The 7250-nt window shown below is 34.7% G+C and overlaps 1 long non-coding RNA gene across 1 annotated transcript; it reads right to left on the reverse strand.

Moving 5' to 3' along the window:
- Nucleotides 1–1693: 1693 nt before the first annotated feature.
- LOC142600163 (uncharacterized) lies at nt 1694–6203 on the reverse strand. The gene is made up of 3 exons (XR_012833618.1): nt 6057–6203; nt 3996–4080; nt 1694–1730 (listed from the first exon to the last, which is right to left on the reverse strand). It is a non-coding gene; the product is annotated as an uncharacterized LOC142600163 (long non-coding RNA).
- Between the last annotated feature and the right edge of the window lie 1047 nt (nt 6204–7250).

The following is a 7250-nucleotide window of genomic DNA, read 5'->3' on the forward strand; positions in this document are numbered from 1 at the left end:
TGTGTATTACATTTTCAGTGAAGAAGAGATAAGCCGGGAGTATGAAACAATTTAATGCAAGTGTGTGATCAGTCAGGTTTGCAATAAAGTAAAGAAGGACTAAAACAAATGGTGTTTCATTGTACCTTCTCATAGTAAATTTAATGTAAAAATCTATAAATAATATAAGAAATAAAGGACATATACTGTACTTGGTCTTAAAATTAAAAGATATTGCCACCACTATAGAACATTGTCAAAAGATAATGGTCTCCTGTAAAAACTGAGGAGAAGCCAAGACATTTATTTTCTAAGTTATTGATCTTATGACAAAATTCTATTACAATGACTTTATTTCTAATACACCAAATGATAGATGTATATTTAATAAGTTTATGTGATAAATGTTGATGCAGTAAATTGACAGCAGCTTGCACTGCTATCATTATCCTACCTTGTATGGATTGGCTACAACTCAACAGGTACATTGTGCCTTTCAGACTTTCAAAGACTGATTTACCAACAGAAGCAGAGTTTTATCCCTATTATTATCACTTATTTTGACAATGAATAGATTTTTTTTTCATTAGCTGAAACAGTTTTTGTTAATTAACATTTCTGCTGCAAGATTGAATGATATGGATTAAGCAGCTACCTGATTTAAGGTACCTTCAATCTTTATAGGCTGATCAAATAACTGAACATTGTGTGAGAGGGTGGGGAAAGCACAAACTGCAATGCACCTTTTTTGGACCAACTGAGCAGGCAATGAGAAGAGGAAGGAAAATAATCTCAGCAGACCCCAACTCACCTCATTGCATATGTCCTTTTGTACCAGCCAACAGGATGGCTGACAGGGAAGAAATTTATTTCCTTGCGTTACTAGAATACAGGAATATCAGAAAATGAACTGTGATTTGGAGAATAACAATTCCTTTTTTTTTTTTCCCCCTGTCTGCATGTTTTGAGGCTAGTGTGTAGTTAAATAGTGAAACAAAATGTGCTCTCCATTATTTGTATAATCTCAATGTAATTCTCACTGAAATCAGTGAGAATTTTTTATGAAAAAAAAACCTTCAAATTTTGCGTCAGTCACATCTTCTTAATCTCATAGACTACCATGAGATGTCATAGAATGTGTTGACAAAATGTTTGGTGACAAAAATTTATAACAAAACATTTTCAAGGAAAATATTCAGTTGTTTATAAAACACATTCCAATTTAAGCAGGAGAGATTCAGGATAGACAATACTGAAACAGTATGATAAACTTCAGAATAATGAGAATTGTATTAACCACATATTTGAGTTATTAATGGTACTTAAACTAGTATCATATCTTCTCTCTAATTAATATATGCTCATGACATTCTGTAAAGATAAACTTTTACACACATTTAATAAAAGGAAATGAAGCTCAATTATTAATATCACTTAACTTTGCTCATCTTAAGGTTATTAAGATAAAGCTGTCCGTACAGAGATAAGTACCAGCAGTGGCATGATCATTGCAGTTACTATTAGGTAACTGATATATCTAATATCCTTTTAGTGAACATTTCAGATGCGTCACCATTTTGTGTAAACTGAGTATCTTGGCATGCAGCTTCTGCCAAATCTCATCATGGGAATGCCTTCCACAAACTCCACGGGATGCCTCGTTCCATGCTTGGACTTACCCAGCAAAGGAGAAACTAAGGTGCAGTTCCTTGAGCTGGTTCACATACACCACTCCAACCTTCTAGAAGATACTTTAAAGATAAACAACAAAGAGTGAGACAAGGCAATCTCTTTTCATCGTACTGATGGCTAATGCTCACTGCAGAAAGAACTGAAAAATGCTGCCACTGGATTTTGAACCCACCACCAGTGGCAATACAGCCCACTGGAAACCTTGTTATTCTGTGGAGGCTGAGATGAGCAGACGCTGGCGCAGACATTTCGAGTCTGCTCTGAGGAAGGCCCAATGCATCACTGCTCTTTACTGATTTCTGATTAATAATGATTCCTCAATAGCTTATAAGTACTGTTTTTTACCTGATGTCTTTTAAGTGAATATCTCTTTTTGTACATCTCTGTAGCTACAAATAGTGACAGTATCCTACTGAACAATCTCCTGAATCAAAAGAGTGAATGCTATTTTTTTTTTCCTCTTCTTGTTTCTCTGAGGAGCCTTTAGCCTAAGTTCTTAGTCCTTAAGGTGGACAGACATAGATCAGTTTTGTTAGTCTCTATGGAAGCCTAATTACTTTTATGAAAGGTTTAGTTAATGTACAGCATTAAGAATGATAGGAACAAGTAATCTTTTGGCTGATGTACGTAATGTATGGCATGAATGTGGGGAATTTCTATATGGGGCATCTGATTGTTTATTTCTTACTGCTTGCAATTTGAATATATTGGATGTTATAAAGGCACTTAAAGCCAGTGGGATCACCTCATCAAGAGAAATGTGAAGAAATAAAAGCAAATTCAAAGGGATCATCTTGCAGTCTTTCAGAATACAAAACTCCCACTGCGACTTCAGTAGGAGATGTCTGTATTGAATACCTGGATGATCAGAATCATAGATTTTATTCTGACCTATAATCAGTTTTTCTTCAGTTAGAACAGTAGATGTTAAAAACCTCAGTGTTTCCTACCTTGTGCTATTTCCTGCACTTTTTATTTGCAGTATATCCTATACTTAGAGTCAGAACTCCCACAATAAATGCAACTATTATGAGCAGTAAGTAGTTTCCACTTCTTCAAATAATACACATAAATATATTATTACATCTATAACCAAGAAAAATGTTTTTAATAGATTACTTTTAATTGAGTCTAGAATATTTGTTGCCATAATCATCTGCAAGCATTTGTAGATGCAGACTAGAAGATTGCATGCCAGAAATATCCAATTGCCTGTTTAGTACCCTAATTTTCACGTACACATAAGCCTTCTTAAACACAGAGAACATGCAGATAGATTTTGTTTATGTGCAGAGAGCAAAGGATAAACCAAGTAAACTTTTATGCAGAGAGTTTTAAGGAAATGCACAGGAGGAAAGTTACTGTGAGTGATGTGGTACGATAGTTCAAAATTAACTAAAAAAACCCCAACAGTTTGGGGTTCACAGGGGAAATGGAACTGGGGATCAGAAGCTGAAGGAGGTTGTGCAAAATGGCATGGCTCGGAACACTTAGCTTTCTATGGATCGGAGTTGCTGGATCCACAAGCTAACAAAGTGAATGAAACAACCACCATTGCATTCAGTGGATGCAGGGATAAGTATCATGAGAAGCAGCAAAACCTTTTGCATTCACTTCAGCTGTAACAAGCCCAGAGAGACCAGGTAGCCATGCACAAGGCAGCCTGCTTGATCTTTAAAAGCCAAAAATTTGTAAGCAAATGTTCAGTAGGCTCAATAGTTTCTCTGCTGCAGCCATTCCTAGCTTCATCCTGGAAGATACATTGAGCAAGGCAATGTCAAGGGTACCAAGATTTTAGAGGCAATGAATACACCATCCATTCACATGCAGTTTTCTATATTCAGTACTTCTCAGGATACTACATCTGTATTTTTTAATCCAAAATTACACCATTTTAAAATAAATTACCTATTTTCACTGGACTAACTTGCTGCAATTGAAGGATTGTGTATGATAAGGTAGTCCAAACCATTAAACACCATCGTATTATTAGGCATACTAAGAATCAGACTGTTAAATATGATTGCCTCTCAGTATGGGTAGGGACTACTGGTTTTAACTAATATCTCCTAATGGTAGGTAAGTCTGGTCTTTCAGTTAAACAGATGAAAAGAGTTAAAAAAGAATATCTGAATGCCAAATAAATTTAGTATTTTGATTATTTTCTGTACAAGAAAAAATAATTTTGCATGTCACCCGCATTGGTTATTAATTATGGAGGAAAAGGAAAAGCAATAAAATACTAATTTCTAAAAAATTATGAAGTTGTTCTGTTTGACTGTATGACTGTTGTTCTTATACACTCTGTAAGAATACAGACTTACCTGCAGACAACTTTGGATCAAGTCTTCCTCCTGCTTTAAGATTACACTTCTCATCAAAACCAGGTATTGTTATGGAGAGTATGGACTTCTAATGATGGACGAAAAAAAGTGAATACTGGAAAATCAAGACACTTCTATGATTTCTGTTGATGGACTTTCACTTTTTTATGAATCGGGCAAATATGATTTTCAGGGGAAGTCAATATTTTTATTTTTTTAATTATTTTTAGGTGAGGGTCTGAACCTTCAAGCTAAATAATGATTCTTATGTGCTTGCTCTCTGGATAAATCACTATTTCAGCATTTATAATATACAAAGTGAAGCAGTTCTGTCATGAAAAAACAGTAATTCAAAATGCTCTTTGCTATGGTAGTGAGACAACTTTCCTGCAGGGGGAGAATCTCAAAACTTAAATGAACTCTTCAGCTGAATCAAGGGAAAGAGATGGCTTATATTGTCTCATACCTCTGGAAAACTAACTAACATCTTGCAGTGTACCCTGGACACTATAAGGTACCTGAGCTGTTGGACAAAAGGAGCAGACCAACATAACAATTTCTTCCTCCAGCTCTGTGAATTCAATTTTTGGGCAGGATCAGGAAAATCCAGCTTAAGAAAATTGAATTTACTGAATTCAACTGGAATTAGAAAGCAGTTTAAAGACTGTACACACTACAGCAATTTCTATATATATTTGGAGTCTGGCATTGGTAGACCTTGTCTGCCCTTTACAATTTTGCTTCTTTTTGCTGAAATGTCAAAGACATCTTTTTGAAAGGCCTATGACTTAAGCATGCTCATGAAAGTAAACTCTCAAATTAAAGTGTATTTCCTTTGCAGTTTCAGCTGAAAATAATATTCTTTTTTGTCTGTTCTTTGACGTTATACAGTGCTGCATATTATTAACTAGTTGTTAGATTTTGGTTTTCTTCTTTCCTCAAAAACACGCATAGCTACATCTTGTCATAGAGCTTGTATAAGCAGCACAGTAGTAATGAAACAAAAATGTGACCCCTGCAGTGAGAAAATGAAAAACCAAAATATTATATTTTTATTTCCCATTAAGAAAAAAGATTATTTCACTACAAAACAATATAAAACAGTGACTTTATTGCATGTACTCTACCCATCATTGTATAGTACAAGTACATATAGTTATCAGTATTGAAAAAGTTTTAATTAATCTTCTTGTTAAACAAAGCATCAAACAATAGCTTTTTTACTTCACACACATTAGATTAGTTTCCAAGGGAATTACCAAGATGCTTATAATTTAAAGGTGAATTCAGAGTTTACTGTTTATTAGTAGATCTATTCACTATGAGTGTAGGTTTGTTTTCTTGTTCTGTAATGGAAATCTCCCTTCTCTTAGGCTGCATTTTGTTTTAATTAAAAACAAAAAAGTTGCTCAACATAGACTGTCCCAGAAAACAAACAAAATTGCAACCTTTGGATAATCCTTTACGTCCTTTGCGGGGTTTCGTTTCCTTTGAAGTCTATTCAGTTCAAGTTTTGCTGCTGACAGTTAAAACATGGTACAGCTCTGATCAGAACAGATTACCAGCCAACCTTTCATATTCTGTTCCCCTTCTTATTATCCTGATATTTGTCATCATGTTTTTCCATATCCTTTTCACAGTTGCCTATTCTATGTACAGCTACGCACGTTGTTACATCACTGTGCTTCATTCAGCAGCCCTGCTGTGATAGTTTGGCCCTCAAAGGGAAAATAATGGTACTAACATTTATGTCCATTTGGTTAAGCCATTTACCATTATGTTTTGTGGTTTACAGAAGAGATGAAAGCCAGGGGAAAATAGTGTTAAGATGGAATAGACAAAATGTCCCTGTGCTGTAACAGGCCTTCAAAGGAAGGCTACAAACCAGAAGGATTATTTTGTTGATTACAACGTGCTCCAAGTGTTATTGTGTAACACCTTTAGTCACTAAGTACAGTACCTTACTCCCATCAAAGTGATAAAAATATCTTGTATTACTAGATTAGATAAAAGCACAGCAAGCAAAAAAATGCAGTATTTTATTAGGTTTATTAAGTTTACCTGTCTTAGAAGCTTTAAAAAAAAATATCTTTTCATAAAGGCTTATTAGTCTTCAGTTCCCATTTTCCCTTTCATTACAAGGAACAATGTCTCTTCGGAGAAAGACATGAAAGAATGATTGTTCCTGGCAGTGCACTGATACATCCCATCTCATAATACTTGGTCCGATACAGCGCATGCAAGGAAGAAGGAAGAGGAGAGAAAACAAGGATTGCGTGTGTCTAAATATGTGTGGGTAAGTAAAGGGCACCGGTGTGACTTATACTTACAAACATCAGAAAACACAATATTCTGTTGCTATAATGCACGTATAAATACATGTTTCAATAAAATAAAATTACCTTTAAAGGAGGTTTATTATAGAATAACTGAGAGGGAAAGTAGCATCTACTTACTGTCTCCTGGAAGTGAGTAAATAAATTCACGCAAAATTATGATCTGTTTTCTTTACCTATACAATGATGGAAGTCTGTATACTGTAAAAGATGGGATTAAAAACAGAGGGCTACAGTAAGTAGAGGTGTTTTCTCTTTCATGGATCTGTATTTGTGTCAACATTTCAAATCTGAAACTATTAGCACTCTGTTGCATTTGGGACAAATCTGACTTTCAGCTGAAGCCCAGCATAGTAATGTTTCTCTAACTGAAAAAAAAAACCCCAAACACCCCACACAAAAAATGCCACAAAAAACAAACCCAAATCAAACCAAACAAAAAAAAAAATCAAACAAAAAGACTCCAAAACAACCAAAAGTCACTGTATCTGCACTCTGATAAAAATAAGATAATTTTTGGTTTTAGAAAATGGTTTGCTTCAAAAGTTTATAAAAGCTGCAGAGAACTGTGCTGAGGAAAAAGAAATCTCTGAGTTTGTGAAAGCTGTATTTTTCATTCTTTTAATTTATAAGCTTTCTCTTCCAGAAGTAGTTATAAATTCTGACTTTCAGACAGTGCCCCAGAAAACAAAACAAAAAAACTCTAAAAAAAACCACAAAGGAAACAAACAAACAACAAACATGTTTTAGTGCTTTCAATTATCTGCTTTGTTTTCTCGTGTTTTTCCTTCTCAGTTGTTCAGTAACAAAATATCCATTCACACTAAGTGCTAACGGGCTCATGCCACACCTTCCAGTTCGGTTTGTCTGCTACAATTCACTGTCATTCAAACATATGTGTATACATGTGTGTGTGTAT

The sequence above is a fragment of the Balearica regulorum genome, chromosome 1 (assembly GCF_011004875.1).
Source record: "Balearica regulorum gibbericeps isolate bBalReg1 chromosome 1, bBalReg1.pri, whole genome shotgun sequence".
Lineage (NCBI taxonomy): Eukaryota > Metazoa > Chordata > Aves > Gruiformes > Gruidae > Balearica > Balearica regulorum.